The sequence below is a fragment of the Brienomyrus brachyistius genome, chromosome 2 (genome assembly GCF_023856365.1).
Source record: "Brienomyrus brachyistius isolate T26 chromosome 2, BBRACH_0.4, whole genome shotgun sequence".
NCBI lineage: Eukaryota > Metazoa > Chordata > Actinopteri > Osteoglossiformes > Mormyridae > Brienomyrus > Brienomyrus brachyistius.
This window is the reverse complement of record NC_064534.1, coordinates 4,585,563-4,612,171: the sequence shown is the minus strand read 5'-3', so window position 1 is coordinate 4,612,171 and position 26,609 is coordinate 4,585,563. Positions and strand designations below refer to the sequence as shown.

At 41.9% G+C, this 26,609-nt stretch overlaps 20 non-coding genes across 20 annotated transcripts; all 20 read left to right on the top strand.

The window, feature by feature from the left end:
• The first annotated feature begins 255 nt into the window (after window positions 1-255).
• LOC125736006 (5S ribosomal RNA) lies at window positions 256-374 on the top strand. The gene has a single exon (XR_007395289.1). It is a non-coding gene; the product is annotated as a 5S ribosomal RNA (ribosomal RNA).
• Window positions 375-1,389: 1,015 nt separating this feature from the next.
• Window positions 1,390-1,508, top strand: LOC125735891 (5S ribosomal RNA). The gene has a single exon (XR_007395174.1). It is a non-coding gene; the product is annotated as a 5S ribosomal RNA (ribosomal RNA).
• A 1,040-nt stretch (window positions 1,509-2,548) lies between these two features.
• On the top strand, window positions 2,549-2,667 carry LOC125733442 (5S ribosomal RNA). The gene has a single exon (XR_007392788.1). It is a non-coding gene; the product is annotated as a 5S ribosomal RNA (ribosomal RNA).
• A 1,401-nt stretch (window positions 2,668-4,068) lies between these two features.
• LOC125731893 (5S ribosomal RNA) lies at window positions 4,069-4,187 on the top strand. Its single transcript, XR_007391664.1, has one exon. It is a non-coding gene; the product is annotated as a 5S ribosomal RNA (ribosomal RNA).
• A 1,497-nt stretch (window positions 4,188-5,684) lies between these two features.
• Window positions 5,685-5,803, top strand: LOC125733308 (5S ribosomal RNA). The gene has a single exon (XR_007392656.1). It is a non-coding gene; the product is annotated as a 5S ribosomal RNA (ribosomal RNA).
• Window positions 5,804-6,815: 1,012 nt separating this feature from the next.
• LOC125735774 (5S ribosomal RNA) lies at window positions 6,816-6,934 on the top strand. Its single transcript, XR_007395063.1, has one exon. It is a non-coding gene; the product is annotated as a 5S ribosomal RNA (ribosomal RNA).
• Window positions 6,935-7,974: 1,040 nt separating this feature from the next.
• Window positions 7,975-8,093, top strand: LOC125733431 (5S ribosomal RNA). Its single transcript, XR_007392777.1, has one exon. It is a non-coding gene; the product is annotated as a 5S ribosomal RNA (ribosomal RNA).
• A 1,401-nt stretch (window positions 8,094-9,494) lies between these two features.
• On the top strand, window positions 9,495-9,613 carry LOC125731881 (5S ribosomal RNA). The gene has a single exon (XR_007391663.1). It is a non-coding gene; the product is annotated as a 5S ribosomal RNA (ribosomal RNA).
• Window positions 9,614-11,108: 1,495 nt separating this feature from the next.
• On the top strand, window positions 11,109-11,227 carry LOC125735659 (5S ribosomal RNA). The gene has a single exon (XR_007394952.1). It is a non-coding gene; the product is annotated as a 5S ribosomal RNA (ribosomal RNA).
• Window positions 11,228-12,239: 1,012 nt separating this feature from the next.
• LOC125735546 (5S ribosomal RNA) lies at window positions 12,240-12,358 on the top strand. The gene has a single exon (XR_007394840.1). It is a non-coding gene; the product is annotated as a 5S ribosomal RNA (ribosomal RNA).
• Window positions 12,359-13,398: 1,040 nt separating this feature from the next.
• On the top strand, window positions 13,399-13,517 carry LOC125733420 (5S ribosomal RNA). Its single transcript, XR_007392766.1, has one exon. It is a non-coding gene; the product is annotated as a 5S ribosomal RNA (ribosomal RNA).
• A 1,401-nt stretch (window positions 13,518-14,918) lies between these two features.
• Window positions 14,919-15,037, top strand: LOC125731869 (5S ribosomal RNA). Its single transcript, XR_007391662.1, has one exon. It is a non-coding gene; the product is annotated as a 5S ribosomal RNA (ribosomal RNA).
• A 1,495-nt stretch (window positions 15,038-16,532) lies between these two features.
• On the top strand, window positions 16,533-16,651 carry LOC125735433 (5S ribosomal RNA). Its single transcript, XR_007394729.1, has one exon. It is a non-coding gene; the product is annotated as a 5S ribosomal RNA (ribosomal RNA).
• Window positions 16,652-17,663: 1,012 nt separating this feature from the next.
• Window positions 17,664-17,782, top strand: LOC125735320 (5S ribosomal RNA). Its single transcript, XR_007394618.1, has one exon. It is a non-coding gene; the product is annotated as a 5S ribosomal RNA (ribosomal RNA).
• Window positions 17,783-18,822: 1,040 nt separating this feature from the next.
• LOC125733409 (5S ribosomal RNA) lies at window positions 18,823-18,941 on the top strand. Its single transcript, XR_007392755.1, has one exon. It is a non-coding gene; the product is annotated as a 5S ribosomal RNA (ribosomal RNA).
• Window positions 18,942-20,341: 1,400 nt separating this feature from the next.
• Window positions 20,342-20,460, top strand: LOC125735206 (5S ribosomal RNA). Its single transcript, XR_007394505.1, has one exon. It is a non-coding gene; the product is annotated as a 5S ribosomal RNA (ribosomal RNA).
• A 1,011-nt stretch (window positions 20,461-21,471) lies between these two features.
• Window positions 21,472-21,590, top strand: LOC125735091 (5S ribosomal RNA). The gene has a single exon (XR_007394390.1). It is a non-coding gene; the product is annotated as a 5S ribosomal RNA (ribosomal RNA).
• A 1,036-nt stretch (window positions 21,591-22,626) lies between these two features.
• Window positions 22,627-22,745, top strand: LOC125731396 (5S ribosomal RNA). The gene has a single exon (XR_007391614.1). It is a non-coding gene; the product is annotated as a 5S ribosomal RNA (ribosomal RNA).
• A 1,400-nt stretch (window positions 22,746-24,145) lies between these two features.
• On the top strand, window positions 24,146-24,264 carry LOC125734318 (5S ribosomal RNA). Its single transcript, XR_007393634.1, has one exon. It is a non-coding gene; the product is annotated as a 5S ribosomal RNA (ribosomal RNA).
• A 1,495-nt stretch (window positions 24,265-25,759) lies between these two features.
• LOC125734978 (5S ribosomal RNA) lies at window positions 25,760-25,878 on the top strand. Its single transcript, XR_007394279.1, has one exon. It is a non-coding gene; the product is annotated as a 5S ribosomal RNA (ribosomal RNA).
• The last annotated feature ends 731 nt before the right edge of the window (window positions 25,879-26,609 follow it).

The window sequence follows — 26,609 nt, the reverse complement described above, 5'->3', positions numbered from 1 at the left end:
AATAAAGTCCTATCTTATCTTATCTTATCTTAAAAACCACTTCACCACAGAAGACTCGATATTAAACAATGGAATAATTGCCGTAGGCTGCCGGCTGAGTAGTTTGGTGAATGTTTGGTGTGGGTCCGGCGCTGCCGATTGGATGGTGGGGCTGCAGTGTGAGTCAGATAAAAAACCAGGAGTAGGATGCGATGGGACTAACTGGCGTGTATAGACGCGTGTGGTACAAAAGGGCTGTCTTTGGTAGCGTCTCTCGCTTACGGCCATACCACCCTGAACACGCCCGATCTCGTCCGATCTCGGAAGCTAAGCAGGGTCGGGCCTGGTTAGTACTTGGATGGGAGACCGCCTGGGAATACCAGGTGCTGTAAGCTTTTCTCACTTTTACTTTATACAGGGGGCGCTCCACTTCACGATTAATTTAAATCTATCACTCCCCTTCCATTTTACTTTTTTTTTTCTCTCTCTCTCATTCATAAAGGCAGCTTTTACACACCGTTTTACTCTAAATACTGCCTGGTAATACTAGGTGCTGTAAGATGTTCTTGCCTTTATTCCACCAGGGGGCGATCTTCTCACAAACTTGAAGACTCCCCATTCGCGTTTTACAACATATTGTTAATAATAAAGAGACAGCTTTTTACACACAGTTTTAAACAAAGGACTGATATAATTCCTCTTCAACTCACCGCTTTGTTTTCTATGTAAATATACCTTATAGAGGTAAGGGGATGTGCATGTATATGTATATGGTTCTGCATCTACAGTTTACGTATATGTAGAGGTATATCTGTATATAATGTATGGATGTATGTATGTATGGATGCATGTGCATTGCACGGGTGTATATATGTACATGCCAAAACCCAGCACTACCTGAATAGTAAATTGTAGCTATAGTAGTTAAATAGTTGATATCTATTATTACTTGCACTTTTCCATAACCCACTATCCATATTTCATAGTGTGTATGGATGTACATAGGCACTACTATTGTATTAGTGTTTTATCTTATTTTATGTTATTTTTATTTTGTATTCTTATTCTTGTATTTTTATGTTCTTTACTCTTGTAACTCTTTCTTGCTATCTGTCTGGAGCTGTGATAACACACAAATTTTCCCACTGTGGGATCAATAAAGTCCTATCTTATCTTATCTTATCTTAAAAACCACTTCACCACAGAAGACTCGATATTAAACAATGGAATAATTGCCGTAGGCTGCCGGCTGAGTAGTTTGGTGAATGTTTGGTGTGGGTCCGGCGCTGCCGATTGGATGGTGGGGCTGCAGTGTGAGTCAGATAAAAAACCAGGAGTAGGATGCGATGGGACTAACTGGCGTGTATAGACGCGTGTGGTACAAAAGGGCTGTCTTTGGTAGCGTCTCTCGCTTACGGCCATACCACCCTGAACACGCCCGATCTCGTCCGATCTCGGAAGCTAAGCAGGGTCGGGCCTGGTTAGTACTTGGATGGGAGACCGCCTGGGAATACCAGGTGCTGTAAGCTTTTCTCACTTTTACTTTATACAGGGGGCGCTCCACTTCACGATTAATTTAAATCTATCACTCCCCTTCCATTTTACTTTTTTTTTTTCTCTCTCTCTCATTCATAAAGGCAGCTTTTACACACCGTTTTACTCTAAATACTGCCTGGTAATACTAGGTGCTGTAAGATGTTCTTGCCTTTATTCCACCAGGGGGCGATCTTCTCACAAACTTGAAGACTCCCCATTCGCGTTTTACAACATATTGTTAATAATAAAGAGACAGCTTTTTACACACAGTTTTAAACAAAGGACTGATATAATTCCTCTTCAACTCACCGCTTTGTTTTCCATGTAAAAACCACTTCACCACAGAAGACTCGATATTATTGGCATAGCAAGGTCTGCTCTTCTCCTCCTTCCAAAACTTGCTAAAAGCTGTATTTAAAACAGCAGGTTGGCTGTGGCAATTCACACCTTTCCATGCCAGCTTAATGTGTAGGTTAGTGGGCATCACAGAGGAATTAGGGATGGAAACTTCTTTGCTGGTGCTAGAAGCAGTCTGGTGAATTTTTAGAGAGAAGAGGCCGTCAATGTTTGAATGTAGAAAATTGTTCTGGCTGCATTGTGGACCTGTAGCTCCCAGTGTTCTGACAGCGCGACGTTTTGGGGAAGCATGTGATTCAGCAGGTACCAGTGGGCTTCGTGCGGGGGAGATTTTGTGGCCGTTAGCGGAGTTGATAAAAGAGGGTCGTTAAGAGAAGCCTGCATGCGGTAGGCAAAGGAGTAATGTTTGCCGGCGGGGGACGTGCGGCGATTAACCTGTGCGGCAGTGAAAAGGAGTTAAAGAGAAGGAAGTGTGCGGATGCGGAAAGAATGGAATAATTGTCGTAGACTGCCGGCTGAGTAGTTTGGTGAATGTTTGGTGTGGGTCCGGCGCTGCCGATTGGATGGTGGGGCTGCAGTGTGAGTCAGATAAAAAACCAGGAGTAGGATGCGATGGGACTAACTGGCGTGTATAGACGCGTGTGGTACAAAAGGGCTGTCTTTGGTAGCGTCTCTCGCTTACGGCCATACCACCCTGAACACGCCCGATCTCGTCCGATCTCGGAAGCTAAGCAGGGTCGGGCCTGGTTAGTACTTGGATGGGAGACCGCCTGGGAATACCAGGTGCTGTAAGCGTTTCTCACTTTTACTTTACACAGGGGGCGCTCCACTTCACGATTAATTTAAATCTATCACTCCCCTTCCATTTTACTTTTTTTTCTCTCTCGCATTCATAAAGGCAGCTTTTACACACCGTTTTACTCTAAATACTGCCTGGTAATACTAGGTGCTGTAAGCTGTTCTTGCCTTTATTCCACCAGGGGGCGATCTTCTCACAAACTTGAAGACTCCACATTCGCGTTTTACAACATATTGTTAATAATAAAGAGACAGCTTTTTACACACAGTTTTAAACAAAGGACTGATATAATTCCTCTTCAACTCACCGCTTTGTTTTCTATGTAAATATACCTTATAGAGGTAAGGGGATGTGCATGTATATGTATACCAGGTGCTGTAAGCTTTTCTCACTTTTACTTTATACAGGGGGCGCTCCACTTCACGATTAATTTAAATCTATCACTCCCCTTCCATTTTACTTTTTTTTTTCTCTCTCGCATTCATAAAGGCAGCATTTACACACCGTTTTACTCTAAATACTGCCTGGTAATACTAGGTGCTGTAAGCTGTTCTTGCCTTTATTCCACCAGGGGGCGATCTTCTCACAAACTTGAAGACTCCCCATTCGCGTTTTACAACATATTGTTAATAATAAAGAGACAGCTTTTTACACACAGTTTTAAACAAAGGACTGGTATAATTCCTCTTCAACTCACCGCTTTGTTTTCTATGTAAATATACCTTATAGAGGTAAGGGGATGTGCATGTATATGTATATGGTTCTGCATCTACAGTTTACGTATATGTAGAGGTATATCTGTATATAATGTATGGATGTATGTATGTATGGATGCATGTGCATTGCACGGGTGTATATATGTACATGCCAAAACCCAGCACTACCTGAATAGTAAATTGTAGCTATAGTAGTTAAATAGTTGATATCTATTATTACTTGCACTTTTCCATAACCCACTATCCATATTTCATACTGTGTATGGATGTACATAGGCACTACTATTGTATTAGTGTTTTATCTTATTTTATGTTATTTTTATTTTGTATTCTTATTCTTGTATTTTTATGTTCTTTACTCTTGTAACTCTTTCTTGCTATCTGTCTGGAGCTGTGATAACACACAAATTTTCCCACTGTGGGATCAATAAAGTCCTATCTTATCTTATCTTATCTTAAAAACCACTTCACCACAGAAGACTCGATATTAAACAATGGAATAATTGCCGTAGGCTGCCGGCTGAGTAGTTTGGTGAATGTTTGGTGTGGGTCCGGCGCTGCCGATTGGATGGTGGGGCTGCAGTGTGAGTCAGATAAAAAACCAGGAGTAGGATGCGATGGGACTAACTGGCGTGTATAGACGCGTGTGGTACAAAAGGGCTGTCTTTGGTAGCGTCTCTCGCTTACGGCCATACCACCCTGAACACGCCCGATCTCGTCCGATCTCGGAAGCTAAGCAGGGTCGGTCCTGGTTAGTACTTGGATGGGAGACCGCCTGGGAATACCAGGTGCTGTAAGCTTTTCTCACTTTTACTTTACACAGGGGGCGCTCCACTTCACGATTAATTTAAATCTATCACTCCCCTTCCATTTTACTTTTTTTTTTTCTCTCTCGCATTCATAAAGGCAGCTTTTACACACCGTTTTACTCTAAATACTGCCTGGTAATACTAGGTGCTGTAAGCTGTTCTTGCCTTTATTCCACCAGGGGGCGATCTTCTCACAAACTTGAAGACTCCCCATTCGCGTTTTACAACATATTGTTAATAATAAAGAGACAGCTTTTTACACACAGTTTTAAACAAAGGACTGGTATAATTCCTCTTCAACTCACCGCTTTGTTTTCTATGTAAATATACCTTATAGAGGTAAGGGGATGTGCATGTATATGTATATGGTTCTGCATCTACAGTTTACGTATATGTAGAGGTATATCTGTATATAATGTATGGATGTATGTATGTATGGATGCATGTGCATTGCACGGGTGTATATATGTACATGCCAAAACCCAGCACTACCTGAATAGTAAATTGTAGCTATAGTAGTTAAATAGTTGATATCTATTATTACTTGCACTTTTCCATAACCCACTATCCATATTTCATACTGTGTATGGATGTACATAGGCACTACTATTGTATTAGTGTTTTATCTTATTTTATGTTATTTTTATTTTGTATTCTTATTCTTGTATTTTTATGTTCTTTACTCTTGTAACTCTTTCTTGCTATCTGTCTGGAGCTGTGATAACACACAAATTTTCCCACTGTGGGATCAATAAAGTCCTATCTTATCTTATCTTATCTTAAAAACCACTTCACCACAGAAGTCTCGATATTATTGGCATAGCAAGGTCTGCTCTTCTCCTCCTTTCAAAACTTGCTAAAAGCTGTATTTAAAACAGCAGGTTGGCTGTGGCAATTCACACCTGTCCATGCCAGCCTAATGTGTAGGTTTGTGGGCATCACAGAGGAATTAGGGATGGAAACTTCTTTGCTGGTGCTAGAAGCAGTCTGGTGAATTTTTATAGAGAAGAGGCCGTCAATGTTTGAATGTAGAAAATTGTTCTGGCTGCATTGTGGACCTGTAGCTCCCAGTGTTCTGACAGCGCGACGTTTTGGGGAAGCATGTGATTCAGCAGGTACCAGTGGGCTTCGTGCGGCGGAGATTTTGTGGCCGTTAGCGGAGTTGATAACAGAGGGTCGTTAGGAGAAGCCTGCATGCGGTAGGCAAAGGAGTAATGTTTGCCGGCGGGGGACGTGCGGCGATTAACCTGTGCGGCAGTGAAAAGGAGTTAAAGAGAAGGAAGTGTGCGGATGCGGAAAGAATGGAATAATTGTCGTAGGCTGCCGGCTGAGTAGTTTGGTGAATGTTTGGTGTGGGTCCGGCGCTGCCGATTGGATGGTGGGGCTGCAGTGTGAGTCAGATAAAAAACCAGGAGTAGGATGCGATGGAACTAACTGGCGTGTATAGACGCGTGTGGTACAAAAGGGCTGTCTTTGGTAGCGTCTCTCGCTTACGGCCATACCACCCTGAACACGCCCGATCTCATCCGATCTCGGAAGCTAAGCAGGGTCGGGCCTGGTTAGTACTTGGATGGGAGACCGCCTGGGAATACCAGGTGCTGTAAGCTTTTCTCACTTTTACTTTACACAGGGGGCGCTCCACTTCACGATTAATTTAAATCTATCACTCCCCTTCCATTTTACTTTTTTTTTCTCTCTCGCATTCATAAAGGCAGCTTTTACACACCGTTTTACTCTAAATACTGCCTGGTAATACTAGGTGCTGTAAGATGTTCTTGCCTTTATTCCACCAGGGGGCGATCTTCTCACAAACTTGAAGACTCCCCATTCGCGTTTTACAACATATTGTTAATAATAAAGAGACAGCTTTTTACACACAGTTTTAAACAAAGGACTGATATAATTCCTCTTCAACTCACCGCTTTGTTTTCTATGTAAATATACCTTATAGAGGTAAGGGGATGTGCATGTATATGTATATGGTTCTGCATCTACAGTTTACGTATATGTAGAGGTATATCTGTATATAATGTATGGATGTATGTATGTATGGATGCATGTGCATTGCACGGGTGTATATATGTACATGCCAAAACCCAGCACTACCTGAATAGTAAATTGTAGCTATAGTAGTTAAATAGTTGATATCTATTATTACTTGCACTTTTCCATAACCCACTATCCATATTTCATAGTGTGTATGGATGTACATAGGCACTACTATTGTATTAGTGTTTTATCTTATTTTATGTTATTTTTATTTTGTATTCTTATTCTTGTATTTTTATGTTCTTTACTCTTGTAACTCTTTCTTGCTATCTGTCTGGAGCTGTGATAACACACAAATTTTCCCACTGTGGGATCAATAAAGTCCTATCTTATCTTATCTTATCTTAAAAACCACTTCACCACAGAAGACTCGATATTAAACAATGGAATAATTGCCGTAGGCTGCCGGCTGAGTAGTTTGGTGAATGTTTGGTGTGGGTCCGGCGCTGCCGATTGGATGGTGGGGCTGCAGTGTGAGTCAGATAAAAAACCAGGAGTAGGATGCGATGGGACTAACTGGCGTGTATAGACGCGTGTGGTACAAAAGGGCTGTCTTTGGTAGCGTCTCTCGCTTACGGCCATACCACCCTGAACACGCCCGATCTCGTCCGATCTCGGAAGCTAAGCAGGGTCGGGCCTGGTTAGTACTTGGATGGGAGACCGCCTGGGAATACCAGGTGCTGTAAGCTTTTCTCACTTTTACTTTATACAGGGGGCGCTCCACTTCACGATTAATTTAAATCTATCACTCCCCTTCCATTTTACTTTTTTTTTTTCTCTCTCTCTCATTCATAAAGGCAGCTTTTACACACCGTTTTACTCTAAATACTGCCTGGTAATACTAGGTGCTGTAAGATGTTCTTGCCTTTATTCCACCAGGGGGCGATCTTCTCACAAACTTGAAGACTCCCCATTCGCGTTTTACAACATATTGTTAATAATAAAGAGACAGCTTTTTACACACAGTTTTAAACAAAGGACTGATATAATTCCTCTTCAACTCACCGCTTTGTTTTCCATGTAAAAACCACTTCACCACAGAAGACTCGATATTATTGGCATAGCAAGGTCTGCTCTTCTCCTCCTTCCAAAACTTGCTAAAAGCTGTATTTAAAACAGCAGGTTGGCTGTGGCAATTCACACCTTTCCATGCCAGCTTAATGTGTAGGTTAGTGGGCATCACAGAGGAATTAGGGATGGAAACTTCTTTGCTGGTGCTAGAAGCAGTCTGGTGAATTTTTAGAGAGAAGAGGCCGTCAATGTTTGAATGTAGAAAATTGTTCTGGCTGCATTGTGGACCTGTAGCTCCCAGTGTTCTGACAGCGCGACGTTTTGGGGAAGCATGTGATTCAGCAGGTACCAGTGGGCTTCGTGCGGGGGAGATTTTGTGGCCGTTAGCGGAGTTGATAAAAGAGGGTCGTTAAGAGAAGCCTGCATGCGGTAGGCAAAGGAGTAATGTTTGCCGGCGGGGGACGTGCGGCGATTAACCTGTGCGGCAGTGAAAAGGAGTTAAAGAGAAGGAAGTGTGCGGATGCGGAAAGAATGGAATAATTGTCGTAGACTGCCGGCTGAGTAGTTTGGTGAATGTTTGGTGTGGGTCCGGCGCTGCCGATTGGATGGTGGGGCTGCAGTGTGAGTCAGATAAAAAACCAGGAGTAGGATGCGATGGGACTAACTGGCGTGTATAGACGCGTGTGGTACAAAAGGGCTGTCTTTGGTAGCATCTCTCGCTTACGGCCATACCACCCTGAACACGCCCGATCTCGTCCGATCTCGGAAGCTAAGCAGGGTCGGGCCTGGTTAGTACTTGGATGGGAGACCGCCTGGGAATACCAGGTGCTGTAAGCGTTTCTCACTTTTACTTTACACAGGGGGCGCTCCACTTCACGATTAATTTAAATCTATCACTCCCCTTCCATTTTACTTTTTTTTCTCTCTCGCATTCATAAAGGCAGCTTTTACACACCGTTTTACTCTAAATACTGCCTGGTAATACTAGGTGCTGTAAGCTGTTCTTGCCTTTATTCCACCAGGGGGCGATCTTCTCACAAACTTGAAGACTCCACATTCGCGTTTTACAACATATTGTTAATAATAAAGAGACAGCTTTTTACACACAGTTTTAAACAAAGGACTGATATAATTCCTCTTCAACTCACCGCTTTGTTTTCTATGTAAATATACCTTATAGAGGTAAGGGGATGTGCATGTATATGTATACCAGGTGCTGTAAGCTTTTCTCACTTTTACTTTATACAGGGGGCGCTCCACTTCACGATTAATTTAAATCTATCACTCCCCTTCCATTTTACTTTTTTTTTTCTCTCTCGCATTCATAAAGGCAGCATTTACACACCGTTTTACTCTAAATACTGCCTGGTAATACTAGGTGCTGTAAGCTGTTCTTGCCTTTATTCCACCAGGGGGCGATCTTCTCACAAACTTGAAGACTCCCCATTCGCGTTTTACAACATATTGTTAATAATAAAGAGACAGCTTTTTACACACAGTTTTAAACAAAGGACTGGTATAATTCCTCTTCAACTCACCGCTTTGTTTTCTATGTAAATATACCTTATAGAGGTAAGGGGATGTGCATGTATATGTATATGGTTCTGCATCTACAGTTTACGTATATGTAGAGGTATATCTGTATATAATGTATGGATGTATGTATGTATGGATGCATGTGCATTGCACGGGTGTATATATGTACATGCCAAAACCCAGCACTACCTGAATAGTAAATTGTAGCTATAGTAGTTAAATAGTTGATATCTATTATTACTTGCACTTTTCCATAACCCACTATCCATATTTCATACTGTGTATGGATGTACATAGGCACTACTATTGTATTAGTGTTTTATCTTATTTTATGTTATTTTTATTTTGTATTCTTATTCTTGTATTTTTATGTTCTTTACTCTTGTAACTCTTTCTTGCTATCTGTCTGGAGCTGTGATAACACACAAATTTTCCCACTGTGGGATCAATAAAGTCCTATCTTATCTTATCTTATCTTAAAAACCACTTCACCACAGAAGACTCGATATTAAACAATGGAATAATTGCCGTAGGCTGCCGGCTGAGTAGTTTGGTGAATGTTTGGTGTGGGTCCGGCGCTGCCGATTGGATGGTGGGGCTGCAGTGTGAGTCAGATAAAAAACCAGGAGTAGGATGCGATGGGACTAACTGGCGTGTATAGACGCGTGTGGTACAAAAGGGCTGTCTTTGGTAGCGTCTCTCGCTTACGGCCATACCACCCTGAACACGCCCGATCTCGTCCGATCTCGGAAGCTAAGCAGGGTCGGTCCTGGTTAGTACTTGGATGGGAGACCGCCTGGGAATACCAGGTGCTGTAAGCTTTTCTCACTTTTACTTTACACAGGGGGCGCTCCACTTCACGATTAATTTAAATCTATCACTCCCCTTCCATTTTACTTTTTTTTTCTCTCTCGCATTCATAAAGGCAGCTTTTACACACCGTTTTACTCTAAATACTGCCTGGTAATACTAGGTGCTGTAAGCTGTTCTTGCCTTTATTCCACCAGGGGGCGATCTTCTCACAAACTTGAAGACTCCCCATTCGCGTTTTACAACATATTGTTAATAATAAAGAGACAGCTTTTTACACACAGTTTTAAACAAAGGACTGGTATAATTCCTCTTCAACTCACCGCTTTGTTTTCTATGTAAATATACCTTATAGAGGTAAGGGGATGTGCATGTATATGTATATGGTTCTGCATCTACAGTTTACGTATATGTAGAGGTATATCTGTATATAATGTATGGATGTATGTATGTATGGATGCATGTGCATTGCACGGGTGTATATATGTACATGCCAAAACCCAGCACTACCTGAATAGTAAATTGTAGCTATAGTAGTTAAATAGTTGATATCTATTATTACTTGCACTTTTCCATAACCCACTATCCATATTTCATACTGTGTATGGATGTACATAGGCACTACTATTGTATTAGTGTTTTATCTTATTTTATGTTATTTTTATTTTGTATTCTTATTCTTGTATTTTTATGTTCTTTACTCTTGTAACTCTTTCTTGCTATCTGTCTGGAGCTGTGATAACACACAAATTTTCCCACTGTGGGATCAATAAAGTCCTATCTTATCTTATCTTATCTTAAAAACCACTTCACCACAGAAGTCTCGATATTATTGGCATAGCAAGGTCTGCTCTTCTCCTCCTTTCAAAACTTGCTAAAAGCTGTATTTAAAACAGCAGGTTGGCTGTGGCAATTCACACCTGTCCATGCCAGCCTAATGTGTAGGTTTGTGGGCATCACAGAGGAATTAGGGATGGAAACTTCTTTGCTGGTGCTAGAAGCAGTCTGGTGAATTTTTATAGAGAAGAGGCCGTCAATGTTTGAATGTAGAAAATTGTTCTGGCTGCATTGTGGACCTGTAGCTCCCAGTGTTCTGACAGCGCGACGTTTTGGGGAAGCATGTGATTCAGCAGGTACCAGTGGGCTTCGTGCGGCGGAGATTTTGTGGCCGTTAGCGGAGTTGATAACAGAGGGTCGTTAGGAGAAGCCTGCATGCGGTAGGCAAAGGAGTAATGTTTGCCGGCGGGGGACGTGCGGCGATTAACCTGTGCGGCAGTGAAAAGGAGTTAAAGAGAAGGAAGTGTGCGGATGCGGAAAGAATGGAATAATTGTCGTAGGCTGCCGGCTGAGTAGTTTGGTGAATGTTTGGTGTGGGTCCGGCGCTGCCGATTGGATGGTGGGGCTGCAGTGTGAGTCAGATAAAAAACCAGGAGTAGGATGCGATGGAACTAACTGGCGTGTATAGACGCGTGTGGTACAAAAGGGCTGTCTTTGGTAGCGTCTCTCGCTTACGGCCATACCACCCTGAACACGCCCGATCTCGTCCGATCTCGGAAGCTAAGCAGGGTCGGGCCTGGTTAGTACTTGGATGGGAGACCGCCTGGGAATACCAGGTGCTGTAAGCTTTTCTCACTTTTACTTTACACAGGGGGCGCTCCACTTCACGATTAATTTAAATCTATCACTCCCCTTCCATTTTACTTTTTTTTTCTCTCTCGCATTCATAAAGGCAGCTTTTACACACCGTTTTACTCTAAATACTGCCTGGTAATACTAGGTGCTGTAAGATGTTCTTGCCTTTATTCCACCAGGGGGCGATCTTCTCACAAACTTGAAGACTCCCCATTCGCGTTTTACAACATATTGTTAATAATAAAGAGACAGCTTTTTACACACAGTTTTAAACAAAGGACTGATATAATTCCTCTTCAACTCACCGCTTTGTTTTCTATGTAAATATACCTTATAGAGGTAAGGGGATGTGCATGTATATGTATATGGTTCTGCATCTACAGTTTACGTATATGTAGAGGTATATCTGTATATAATGTATGGATGTATGTATGTATGGATGCATGTGCATTGCACGGGTGTATATATGTACATGCCAAAACCCAGCACTACCTGAATAGTAAATTGTAGCTATAGTAGTTAAATAGTTGATATCTATTATTACTTGCACTTTTCCATAACCCACTATCCATATTTCATAGTGTGTATGGATGTACATAGGCACTACTATTGTATTAGTGTTTTATCTTATTTTATGTTATTTTTATTTTGTATTCTTATTCTTGTATTTTTATGTTCTTTACTCTTGTAACTCTTTCTTGCTATCTGTCTGGAGCTGTGATAACACACAAATTTTCCCACTGTGGGATCAATAAAGTCCTATCTTATCTTATCTTATCTTAAAAACCACTTCACCACAGAAGACTCGATATTAAACAATGGAATAATTGCCGTAGGCTGCCGGCTGAGTAGTTTGGTGAATGTTTGGTGTGGGTCCGGCGCTGCCGATTGGATGGTGGGGCTGCAGTGTGAGTCAGATAAAAAACCAGGAGTAGGATGCGATGGGACTAACTGGCGTGTATAGACGCGTGTGGTACAAAAGGGCTGTCTTTGGTAGCGTCTCTCGCTTACGGCCATACCACCCTGAACACGCCCGATCTCGTCCGATCTCGGAAGCTAAGCAGGGTCGGGCCTGGTTAGTACTTGGATGGGAGACCGCCTGGGAATACCAGGTGCTGTAAGCTTTTCTCACTTTTACTTTATACAGGGGGCGCTCCACTTCACGATTAATTTAAATCTATCACTCCCCTTCCATTTTACTTTTTTTTTTTCTCTCTCTCTCATTCATAAAGGCAGCTTTTACACACCGTTTTACTCTAAATACTGCCTGGTAATACTAGGTGCTGTAAGATGTTCTTGCCTTTATTCCACCAGGGGGCGATCTTCTCACAAACTTGAAGACTCCCCATTCGCGTTTTACAACATATTGTTAATAATAAAGAGACAGCTTTTTACACACAGTTTTAAACAAAGGACTGATATAATTCCTCTTCAACTCACCGCTTTGTTTTCCATGTAAAAACCACTTCACCACAGAAGACTCGATATTATTGCCATAGCAAGGTCTGCTCTTCTCCTCCTTCCAAAACTTGCTAAAAGCTGTATTTAAAACAGCAGGTTGGCTGTGGCAATTCACACCTTTCCATGCCAGCTTAATGTGTAGGTTAGTGGGCATCACAGAGGAATTAGGGATGGAAACTTCTTTGCTGGTGCTAGAAGCAGTCTGGTGAATTTTTAGAGAGAAGAGGCCGTCAATGTTTGAATGTAGAAAATTGTTCTGGCTGCATTGTGGACCTGTAGCTCCCAGTGTTCTGACAGCGCGACGTTTTGGGGAAGCATGTGATTCAGCAGGTACCAGTGGGCTTCGTGCGGGGGAGATTTTGTGGCCGTTAGCGGAGTTGATAAAAGAGGGTCGTTAAGAGAAGCCTGCATGCGGTAGGCAAAGGAGTAATGTTTGCCGGCGGGGGACGTGCGACGATTAACCTGTGCGGCAGTGAAAAGGAGTTAAAGAGAAGGAAGTGTGCGGATGCGGAAAGAATGGAATAATTGTCGTAGACTGCCGGCTGAGTAGTTTGGTGAATGTTTGGTGTGGGTCCGGCGCTGCCGATTGGATGGTGGGGCTGCAGTGTGAGTCAGATAAAAAACCAGGAGTAGGATGCGATGGGACTAACTGGCGTGTATAGACGCGTGTGGTACAAAAGGGCTGTCTTTGGTAGCGTCTCTCGCTTACGGCCATACCACCCTGAACACGCCCGATCTCGTCCGATCTCGGAAGCTAAGCAGGGTCGGGCCTGGTTAGTACTTGGATGGGAGACCGCCTGGGAATACCAGGTGCTGTAAGCGTTTCTCACTTTTACTTTACACAGGGGGCGTTCCACTTCACGATTAATTTAAATCTATCACTCCCCTTCCATTTTACTTTTTTTTCTCTCTCGCATTCATAAAGGCAGCTTTTACACACCGTTTTACTCTAAATACTGCCTGGTAATACTAGGTGCTGTAAGCTGTTCTTGCCTTTATTCCACCAGGGGGCGATCTTCTCACAAACTTGAAGACTCCACATTCGCGTTTTACAACATATTGTTAATAATAAAGAGACAGCTTTTTACACACAGTTTTAAACAAAGGACTGATATAATTCCTCTTCAACTCACCGCTTTGTTTTCTATGTAAATATACCTTATAGAGGTAAGGGGATGTGCATGTATATGTATACCAGGTGCTGTAAGCTTTTCTCACTTTTACTTTATACAGGGGGCGCTCCACTTCACGATTAATTTAAATCTATCACTCCCCTTCCATTTTACTTTTTTTTTTCTCTCTCGCATTCATAAAGGCAGCATTTACACACCGTTTTACTCTAAATACTGCCTGGTAATACTAGGTGCTGTAAGCTGTTCTTGCCTTTATTCCACCAGGGGGCGATCTTCTCACAAACTTGAAGACTCCCCATTCGCGTTTTACAACATATTGTTAATAATAAAGAGACAGCTTTTTACACACAGTTTTAAACAAAGGACTGGTATAATTCCTCTTCAACTCACCGCTTTGTTTTCTATGTAAATATACCTTATAGAGGTAAGGGGATGTGCATGTATATGTATATGGTTCTGCATCTACAGTTTACGTATATGTAGAGGTATATCTGTATATAATGTATGGATGTATGTATGTATGGATGCATGTGCATTGCACGGGTGTATATATGTACATGCCAAAACCCAGCACTACCTGAATAGTAAATTGTAGCTATAGTAGTTAAATAGTTGATATCTATTATTACTTGCACTTTTCCATAACCCACTATCCATATTTCATACTGTGTATGGATGTACATAGGCACTACTATTGTATTAGTGTTTTATCTTATTTTATGTTATTTTTATTTTGTATTCTTATTCTTGTATTTTTATGTTCTTTACTCTTGTAACTCTTTCTTGCTATCTGTCTGGAGCTGTGATAACACACAAATTTTCCCACTGTGGGATCAATAAAGTCCTATCTTATCTTATCTTATCTTAAAAACCACTTCACCACAGAAGACTCGATATTAAACAATGGAATAATTGCCGTAGGCTGCCGGCTGAGTAGTTTGGTGAATGTTTGGTGTGGGTCCGGCGCTGCCGATTGGATGGTGGGGCTGCAGTGTGAGTCAGATAAAAAACCAGGAGTAGGATGCGATGGGACTAACTGGCGTGTATAGACGCGTGTGGTACAAAAGGGCTGTCTTTGGTAGCGTCTCTCGCTTACGGCCATACCACCCTGAACACGCCCGATCTCGTCCGATCTCGGAAGCTAAGCAGGGTCGGTCCTGGTTAGTACTTGGATGGGAGACCGCCTGGGAATACCAGGTGCTGTAAGCTTTTCTCACTTTTACTTTACACAGGGGGCGCTCCACTTCACGATTAATTTAAATCTATCACTCCCCTTCCATTTTACTTTTTTTTTCTCTCTCGCATTCATAAAGGCAGCTTTTACACACCGTTTTACTCTAAATACTGCCTGGTAATACTAGGTGCTGTAAGCTGTTCTTGCCTTTATTCCACCAGGGGGCGATCTTCTCACAAACTTGAAGACTCCCCATTCGCGTTTTACAACATATTGTTAATAATAAAGAGACAGCTTTTTACACACAGTTTTAAACAAAGGACTGGTATAATTCCTCTTCAACTCACCGCTTTGTTTTCTATGTAAATATACCTTATAGAGGTAAGGGGATGTGCATGTATATGTATATGGTTCTGCATCTACAGTTTACGTATATGTAGAGGTATATCTGTATATAATGTATGGATGTATGTATGTATGGATGCATGTGCATTGCACGGGTGTATATATGTACATGCCAAAACCCAGCACTACCTGAATAGTAAATTGTAGCTATAGTAGTTAAATAGTTGATATCTATTATTACTTGCACTTTTCCATAACCCACTATCCATATTTCATAGTGTGTATGGATGTACATAGGCACTACTATTGTATTAGTGTTTTATCTTATTTTATGTTATTTTTATTTTGTATTCTTATTCTTGTATTTTTATGTTCTTTACTCTTGTAACTCTTTCTTGCTATCTGTCTGGAGCTGTGATAACACACAAATTTTCCCACTGTGGGATCAATAAAGTCCTATCTTATCTTATCTTATCTTAAAAACCACTTCACCACAGAAGTCTCGATATTATTGGCATAGCAAGGTCTGCTCTTCTCCTCCTTTCAAAACTTGCTAAAAGCTGTATTTAAAACAGCAGGTTGGCTGTGGCAATTCACACCTGTCCATGCCAGCCTAATGTGTAGGTTTGTGGGCATCACAGAGGAATTAGGGATGGAAACTTCTTTGCTGGTGCTAGAAGCAGTCTGGTGAATTTTTATAGAGAAGAGGCCGTCAATGTTTGAATGTAGAAAATTGTTCTGGCTGCATTGTGGACCTGTAGCTCCCAGTGTTCTGACAGCGCGACGTTTTGGGGAAGCATGTGATTCAGCAGGTACCAGTGGGCTTCGTGCGGCGGAGATTTTGTGGCCGTTAGCGGAGTTGATAACAGAGGGTCGTTAGGAGAAGCCTGCATGCGGTAGGCAAAGGAGTAATGTTTGCCGGCGGGGGACGTGCGGCGATTAACCTGTGCGGCAGTGAAAAGGAGTTAAAGAGAAGGAAGTGTGCGGATGCGGAAAGAATGGAATAATTGTCGTAGGCTGCCGGCTGAGTAGTTTGGTGAATGTTTGGTGTGGGTCCGGCGCTGCCGATTGGATGGTGGGGCTGCAGTGTGAGTCAGATAAAAAACCAGGAGTAGGATGCGATGGAACTAACTGGCGTGTATAGACGCGTGTGGTACAAAAGGGCTGTCTTTGGTAGCGTCTCTCGCTTACGGCCATACCACCCTGAACACGCCCGATCTCGTCCGATCTCGGAAGCTAAGCAGGGTCGGGCCTGGTTAGTACTTGGATGGGAGACCGCCTGGGAATACCAGGTGCTGTAAGCTTTTCTCACTTTTACTTTACACAGGGGGCGCTCCACTTCACGATTAATTTAAATCTATCACTCCCCTTCCATTTTACTTTTTTTTTCTCTCTCGCATTCATAAAGGCAGCTTTTACACACCGTTTTACTCTAAATACTGCCTGGTAATACTAGGTGCTGTAAGATGTTCTTGCCTTTATTCCACCAGGGGGCGATCTTCTCACAAACTTGAAGACTCCCCATTCGCGTTTTACAACATATTGTTAATAATAAAGAGACAGCTTTTTACACACAGTTTTAAACAAAGGACTGATATAATTCCTCTTCAACTCACCGCTTTGTTTTCTATGTAAATATACCTTATAGAGGTAAGGGGATGTGCATGTATATGTATATGGTTCTGCATCTACAGTTTACGTATATGTAGAGGTATATCTGTATATAATGTATGGATGTATGTATGTATGGATGCATGTGCATTGCACGGGTGTATATATGTACATGCCAAAACCCAGCACTACCTGAATAGTAAATTGTAGCTATAGTAGTTAAATAGTTGATATCTATTATTACTTGCACTTTTCCATAACCCACTATCCATATTTCATAGTGTGTATGGATGTACATAGGCACTACTATTGTATTAGTGTTTTATCTTATTTTATGTTATTTTTATTTTGTATTCTTATTCTTGTATTTTTATGTTCTTTACTCTTGTAACTCTTTCTTGCTATCTGTCTGGAGCTGTGATAACACACAAATTTTCCCACTGTGGGATCAATAAAGTCCTATCTTATCTTATCTTATCTTAAAAACCACTTCACCACAGAAGACTCGATATTAAACAATGGAATAATTGCCGTAGGCTGCCGGCTGAGTAGTTTGGTGAATGTTTGGTGTGGGTCCGGCGCTGCCGATTGGATGGTGGGGCTGCAGTGTGAGTCAGATAAAAAACCAGGAGTAGGATGCGATGGGACTAACTGGCGTGTATAGACGCGTGTGGTACAAAAGGGCTGTCTTTGGTAGCGTCTCTCGCTTACGGCCATACCACCCTGAACACGCCCGATCTCGTCCGATCTCGGAAGCTAAGCAGGGTCGGGCCTGGTTAGTACTTGGATGGGAGACCGCCTGGGAATACCAGGTGCTGTAAGCTTTTCTCACTTTTACTTTATACAGGGGGCGCTCCACTTCACGATTAATTTAAATCTATCACTCCCCTTCCATTTTACTTTTTTTTTTTCTCTCTCTCTCATTCATAAAGGCAGCTTTTACACACCGTTTTACTCTAAATACTGCCTGGTAATACTAGGTGCTGTAAGATGTTCTTTCCTTTATTCCACCAGGGGGCGATCTTCTCACAAACTTGAAGACTCCCCATTCGCGTTTTACAACATATTGTTAATAATAAAGAGACAGCTTTTTACACACAGTTTTAAACAAAGGACTGATATAATTCCTCTTCAACTCACCGCTTTGTTTTCCATGTAAAAACCACTTCACCACAGAAGACTCGATATTATTGCCATAGCAAGGTCTGCTCTTCTCCTCCTTCCAAAACTTGCTAAAAGCTGTATTTAAAACAGCAGGTTGGCTGTGGCAATTCACACCTTTCCATGCCAGCTTAATGTGTAGGTTAGTGGGCATCACAGAGGAATTAGGGATGGAAACTTCTTTGCTGGTGCTAGAAGCAGTCTGGTGAATTTTTAGAGAGAAGAGGCCGTCAATGTTTGAATGTAGAAAATTGTTCTGGCTGCATTGTGGACCTGTAGCTCCCAGTGTTCTGACAGCGCGACGTTTTGGGGAAGCATGTGATTCAGCAGGTACCAGTGGGCTTCGTGCGGGGGAGATTTTGTGGCCGTTAGCGGAGTTGATAAAAGAGGGTCGTTAAGAGAAGCCTGCATGCGGTAGGCAAAGGAGTAATGTTTGCCGGCGGGGGACGTGCGGCGATTAACCTGTGCGGCAGTGAAAAGGAGTTAAAGAGAAGGAAGTGTGCGGATGCGGAAAGAATGGAATAATTGTCGTAGGCTGCCGGCTGAGTAGTTTGGTGAATGTTTGGTGTGGGTCCGGCGCTGCCGATTGGATGGTGGGGCTGCAGTGTGAGTCAGATAAAAAACCAGGAGTAGGATGCGATGGGACTAACTGGCGTGTATAGACGCGTGTGGTACAAAAGGGCTGTCTTTGGTAGCGTCTCTCGCTTACGGCCATACCACCCTGAACACGCCCGATCTCGTCCGATCTCGGAAGCTAAGCAGGGTCGGGCCTGGTTAGTACTTGGATGGGAGACCGCCTGGGAATACCAGGTGCTGTAAGCGTTTCTCACTTTTACTTTACACAGGGGGCGCTCCACTTCACGATTAATTTAAATCTATCACTCCCCTTCCATTTTACTTTTTTTTCTCTCTCGCATTCATAAAGGCAGCTTTTACACACCGTTTTACTCTAAATACTGCCTGGTAATACTAGGTGCTGTAAGCTGTTCTTGCCTTTATTCCACCAGGGGGCGATCTTCTCACAAACTTGAAGACTCCACATTCGCGTTTTACAACATATTGTTAATAATAAAGAGACAGCTTTTTACACACAGTTTTAAACAAAGGACTGATATAATTCCTCTTCAACTCACCGCTTTGTTTTCTATGTAAATATACCTTATAGAGGTAAGGGGATGTGCATGTATATGTATACCAGGTGCTGTAAGCTTTTCTCACTTTTACTTTATACAGGGGGCGCTCCACTTCACGATTAATTTAAATCTATCACTCCCCTTCCATTTTACTTTTTTTTTCTCTCTCGCATTCATAAAGGCAGCATTTACACACCGTTTTACTCTAAATACTGCCTGGTAATACTAGGTGCTGTAAGCTGTTCTTGCCTTTATTCCACCAGGGGGCGATCTTCTCACAAACTTGAAGACTCCCCATTCGCGTTTTACAACATATTGTTAATAATAAAGAGACAGCTTTTTACACACAGTTTTAAACAAAGGACTGGTATAATTCCTCTTCAACTCACCGCTTTGTTTTCTATGTAAATATACCTTATAGAGGTAAGGGGATGTGCATGTATATGTATATGGTTCTGCATCTACAGTTTACGTATATGTAGAGGTATATCTGTATATAATGTATGGATGTATGTATGTATGGATGCATGTGCATTGCACGGGTGTATATATGTACATGCCAAAACCCAGCACTACCTGAATAGTAAATTGTAGCTATAGTAGTTAAATAGTTGATATCTATTATTACTTGCACTTTTCCATAACCCACTATCCATATTTCATACTGTGTATGGATGTACATAGGCCCTACTATTGTATTAGTGTTTTATCTTATTTTATGTTATTTTTATTTTGTATTCTTATTCTTGTATTTTTATGTTCTTTACTCTTGTAACTCTTTCTTGCTATCTATCTGGAGCTGTGATAACACACAAATTTTCCCACTGTGGGATCAATAAAGTCCTATCTTATCTTATCTTATCTTAAAAACCACTTCACCACAGAAGACTCGATATTAAACAATGGAATAATTGCCGTAGGCTGCCGGCTGAGTAGTTTGGTGAATGTTTGGTGTGGGTCCGGCGCTGCCGATTGGATGGTGGGGCTGCAGTGTGAGTCAGATAAAAAACCAGGAGTAGGATGCGATGGGACTAACTGGCGTGTATAGACGCGTGTGGTACAAAAGGGCTGTCTTTGGTAGCATCTCTCGCTTACGGCCATACCACCCTGAACACGCCCGATCTCGTCCGATCTCGGAAGCTAAGCAGGGTCGGGCCTGGTTAGTACTTGGATGGGAGACCGCCTGGGAATACCAGGTGCTGTAAGCTTTTCTCACTTTTACTTTACACAGGGGGCGCTCCACTTCACGATTAATTTAAATCTATCACTCCCCTTCCATTTTACTTTTTTTTTCTCTCTCGCATTCATAAAGGCAGCTTTTACACACCGTTTTACTCTAAATACTGCCTGGTAATACTAGGTGCTGTAAGCTGTTCTTGCCTTTATTCCACCAGGGGGCGATCTTCTCACAAACTTGAAGACTCCCCATTCGCGTTTTACAACATATTGTTAATAATAAAGAGACAGCTTTTTACACACAGTTTTAAACAAAGGACTGGTATAATTCCTCTTCAACTCACCGCTTTGTTTTCTATGTAAATATACCTTATAGAGGTAAGGGGATGTGCATGTATATGTATATGGTTCTGCATCTACAGTTTACGTATATGTAGAGGTATATCTGTATATAATGTATGGATGTATGTATGTATGGATGCATGTGCATTGCACGGGTGTATATATGTACATGCCAAAACCCAGCACTACCTGAATAGTAAATTGTAGCTATAGTAGTTAAATAGTTGATATCTATTATTACTTGCACTTTTCCATAACCCACTATCCATATTTCATACTGTGTATGGATGTACATAGGCACTACTATTGTATTAGTGTTTTATCTTATTTTATGTTATTTTTATTTTGTATTCTTATTCTTGTATTTTTATGTTCTTTACTCTTGTAACTCTTTCTTGCTATCTGTCTGGAGCTGTGATAACACACAAATTTTCCCACTGTGGGATCAATAAGTCCTATCTTATCTTATCTTATCTTAAAAACCACTTCACCACAGAAGACTCGATATTAAACAATGGAATAATTGCCGTAGGCTGCCGGCTGAGTAGTTTGGTGAATGTTTGGTGTGGGTCCGGCGCTGCCGATTGGATGGTGGGGCTGCAGTGTGAGTCAGATAAAAAACCAGGAGTAGGATGCGATGGGACTAACTGGCGTGTATAGACGCGTGTGGTACAAAAGGGCTGTCTTTGGTAGCGTCTCTCGCTTACGGCCATACCACCCTGAACACGCCCGATCTCGTCCGATCTCGGAAGCTAAGCAGGGTCGGGCCTGGTTAGTACTTGGATGGGAGACCGCCTGGGAATACCAGGTGCTGTAAGCTTTTCTCACTTTTACTTTATACAGGGGGCGCTCCACTTCACGATTAATTTAAATCTATCACTCCCCTTCCATTTTACTTTTTTTTTCTCTCTCGCATTCATAAAGGCAGCATTTACACACCGTTTTACTCTAAATGCTGCCTGGTAATACTAGGTGCTGTAAGCTGTTCTTGCCTTTATTCCACCAGGGGGCGATCTTCTCACAAACTTGAAGACTCCCCATTCGCGTTTTACAACATATTGTTAATAATAAAGAGACAGCTTTTTACACACAGTTTTAAACAAAGGACTGATATAATTCCTCTTCAACTCACCGCTTTGTTTTCCATGTAAAAACCACTTCACCACAGAAGTCTCGATATTATTGGCATAGCAAGGTCTGCTCTTCTCCTCCTTTCAAAACTTGCTAAAAGCTGTATTTAAAACAGCAGGTTGGCTGTGGCAATTCACACCTTTCCATGCCAGCTTAATGTGTAGGTTAGTGGGCATCACAGAGGAATTAGGGATGGAAACTTCTTTGCTGGTGCTAGAAGCAGTCTGGTGAATTTTTAGAGAGAAGAGGCCGTCAATGTTTGAATGTAGAAAATTGTTCTGGCTGCATTGTGGACCTGTAGCTCCCAGTGTTCTGACAGCGCGACGTTTTGGGGAAGCATGTGATTCAGCAGGTACCAGTGGGCTTCGTGCGGGGGAGATTTTGTGGCCGTTAGCGGAGTTGATAAAAGAGGGTCGTTAAGAGAAGCCTGCATGCGGTAGGCAAAGGAGTAATGTTTGCCGGCGGGGGACGTGCGGCGATTAACCTGTGCGGCAGTGAAAAGGAGTTAAAGAGAAGGAAGTGTGCGGATGCGGAAAGAATGGAATAATTGTCGTAGGCTGCCGGCTGAGTAGTTTGGTGAATGTTTGGTGTGGGTCCGGCGCTGCCGATTGGATGGTGGGGCTGCAGTGTGAGTCAGATAAAAAACCAGGAGTAGGATGCGATGGGACTAACTGGCGTGTATAGACGCGTGTGGTACAAAAGGGCTGTCTTTGGTAGTGTCTCTCGCTTACGGCCATACCACCCTGAACATGCCCGATCTCGTCCGATCTCGGAAGCTAAGCAGGGTCGGGCCTGGTTAGTACTTGGATGGGAGACCGCCTGGGAATACCAGGTGCTGTAAGCGTTTCTCACTTTTACTTTACACAGGGGGCGCTCCACTTCACGATTAATTTAAATCTATCACTCCCCTTCCATTTTACTTTTTTTTCTCTCTCGCATTCATAAAGGCAGCTTTTACACACCGTTTTACTCTAAATACTGCCTGGTAATACTAGGTGCTGTAAGCTGTTCTTGCCTTTATTCCACCAGGGGGCGATCTTCTCACAAACTTGAAGACTCCACATTCGCGTTTTACAACATATTGTTAATAATAAAGAGACAGCTTTTTACACACAGTTTTAAACAAAGGACTGATATAATTCCTCTTCAACTCACCGCTTTGTTTTCTATGTAAATATACCTTATAGAGGTAAGGGGATGTGCATGTATATGTATACCAGGTGCTGTAAGCTTTTCTCACTTTTACTTTACACAGGGGGCGCTCCACTTCACGATTAATTTAAATCTATCACTCCCCTTCCATTTTACTTTTTTTTTCTCTCTCGCATTCATAAAGGCAGCTTTTACACACCGTTTTACTCTAAATACTGCCTGGTAATACTAGGTGCTGTAAGCTGTTCTTGCCTTTATTCCACCAGGGGGCGATCTTCTCACAAACTTGAAGACTCCCCATTCGCGTTTTACAACATATTGTTAATAATAAAGAGACAGCTTTTTACACACAGTTTTAAACAAAGGACTGGTATAATTCCTCTTCAACTCACCGCTTTGTTTTCTATGTAAATATACCTTATAGAGGTAAGGGGATGTGCATGTATATGTATATGGTTCTGCATCTACAGTTTACGTATATGTAGAGGTATATCTGTATATAATGTATGGATGTATGTATGTATGGATGCATGTGCATTGCACGGGTGTATATATGTACATGCCAAAACCCAGCACTACCTGAATAGTAAATTGTAGCTATAGTAGTTAAATAGTTGATATCTATTATTACTTGCACTTTTCCATAACCCACTATCCATATTTCATACTGTGTATGGATGTACATAGGCACTACTATTGTATTAGTGTTTTATCTTATTTTATGTTATTTTTATTTTGTATTCTTATTCTTGTATTTTCATGTTCTTTACTCTTGTAACTCTTTCTTGCTATCTGTCTGGAGCTGTGATAACACACAAATTTTCCCACTGTGGGATCAATAAAGTCCTATCTTATCTTATCTTATCTTAAAAACCACTTCACCACAGAAGACTCGATATTAAACAATGGAATAATTGCCGTAGGCTGCCGGCTGAGTAGTTTGGTGAATGTTTGGTGTGGGTCCGGCGCTGCCGATTGGATGGTGGGGCTGCAGTGTGAGTCAGATAAAAAACCAGGAGTAGGATGCGATGGGACTAACTGGCGTGTATAGACGCGTGTGGTACAAAAGGGCTGTCTTTGGTAGCGTCTCTCGCTTACGGCCATACCACCCTGAACACGCCCGATCTCGTCCGATCTCGGAAGCTAAGCAGGGTCGGGCCTGGTTAGTACTTGAATCGGAGACCGCCTGGGAATACCAGGTGCTGTAAGCTTTTCTCACTTTTACTTTACACAGGGGGCGCTCCACTTCACGATTAATTTAAATCTATCACTCCCCTTCCATTTTACTTTTTTTTTCTCTCTCGCATTCATAAAGGCAGCATTTACACACCGTTTTACTCTAAATACTGCCTGGTAATACTAGGTGCTGTAAGATGTTCTTGCCTTTATTCCACCAGGGGGCGATCTTCTCACAAACTTGAAGACTCCCCATTCGCGTTTTACAACATATTGTTAATAATAAAGAGACAGCTTTTTACACACAGTTTTAAACAAAGGACTGGTATAATTCCTCTTCAACTCACCGCTTTGTTTTCTATGTAAATATACCTTATAGAGGTAAGGGGATGTGCATGTATATGTATATGGTTCTGCATCTACAGTTTACGTATATGTAGAGGTATATCTGTATATAATGTATGGATGTATGTATGTATGGATGCATGTGCATTGCACGGGTGTATATATGTACATGCCAAAACCCAGCACTACCTGAATAGTAAATTGTAGCTATAGTAGTTAAATAGTTGATATCTATTATTACTTGCACTTTTCCATAACCCACTATCCATATTTCATACTGTGTATGGATGTACATAGGCACTACTATTGTATTAGTGTTTTATCTTATTTTATGTTATTTTTATTTTGTATTCTTATTCTTGTATTTTTATGTTCTTTACTCTTGTAACTCTTTCTTGCTATCTGTCTGGAGCTGTGATAACACACAAATTTTCCCACTGTGGGATCAATAAAGTCCTATCTTATCTTATCTTATCTTAAAAACCACTTCACCACAGAAGTCTCGATATTATTGGCATAGCAAGGTCTGCTCTTCTCCTCCTTTCAAAACTTGCTAAAAGCTGTATTTAAAACAGCAGGTTGGCTGTGGCAATTCACACCTGTCCATGCCAGCCTAATGTGTAGGTTTGTGGGCATCACAGAGGAATTAGGGATGGAAACTTCTTTGCTGGTGCTAGAAGCAGTCTGGTGAATTTTTATAGAGAAGAGGCCGTCAATGTTTGAATGTAGAAAATTGTTCTGGCTGCATTGTGGACCTGTAGCTCCCAGTGTTCTGACAGCGCGACGTTTTGGGGAAGCATGTGATTCAGCAGGTACCAGTGGGCTTCGTGCGGCGGAGATTTTGTGGCCGTTAGCGGAGTTGATAACAGAGGGTCGTTAGGAGAAGCCTGCATGCGGTAGGCAAAGGAGTAATGTTTGCCGGCGGGGGACGTGCAGCGATTAACCTGTGCGGCAGTGAAAAGGAGTTAAAGAGAAGGAAGTGTGCGGATGCGGAAAGAATGGAATAATTGTCGTAGGCTGCCGGCTGAGTAGTTTGGTGAATGTTTGGTGTGGGTCCGGCGCTGCCGATTGGATGGTGGGGCTGCAGTGTGAGTCAGATAAAAAACCAGGAGTAGGATGCGATGGAACTAACTGGCGTGTATAGACGCGTGTGGTACAAAAGGGCTGTCTTTGGTAGCGTCTCTCGCTTACGGCCATACCACCCTGAACACGCCCGATCTCGTCCGATCTCGGAAGCTAAGCAGGGTCGGGCCTGGTTAGTACTTGGATGGGAGACCGCCTGGGAATACCAGGTGCTGTAAGCTTTTCTCACTTTTACTTTACACAGGGGGCGCTCCACTTCACGATTAATTTAAATCTATCACTCCCCTTCCATTTTACTTTTTTTTTCTCTCTCGCATTCATAAAGGCAGCTTTTACACACCGTTTTACTCTAAATACTGCCTGGTAATACTAGGTGCTGTAAGATGTTCTTGCCTTTATTCCACCAGGGGGCGATCTTCTCACAAACTTGAAGACTCCCCATTCGCGTTTTACAACATATTGTTAATAATAAAGAGACAGCTTTTTACACACAGTTTTAAACAAAGGACTGGTATAATTCCTCTTCAACTCACCGCTTTGTTTTCTATGTAAATATACCTTATAGAGGTAAGGGGATGTGCATGTATATGTATATGGTTCTGCATCTACAGTTTACGTATATGTAGAGGTATATCTGTATATAATGTATGGATGTATGTATGTATGGATGCATGTGCATTGCACGGGTGTATATATGTACATGCCAAAACCCAGCACTACCTGAATAGTAAATTGTAGCTATAGTAGTTAAATAGTTGATATCTATTATTACTTGCACTTTTCCATAACCCACTATCCATATTTCATAGTGTGTATGGATGTACATAGGCACTACTATTGTATTAGTGTTTTATCTTATTTTATGTTATTTTTATTTTGTATTCTTATTCTTGTATTTTTATGTTCTTTACTCTTGTAACTCTTTCTTGCTATCTGTCTGGAGCTGTGATAA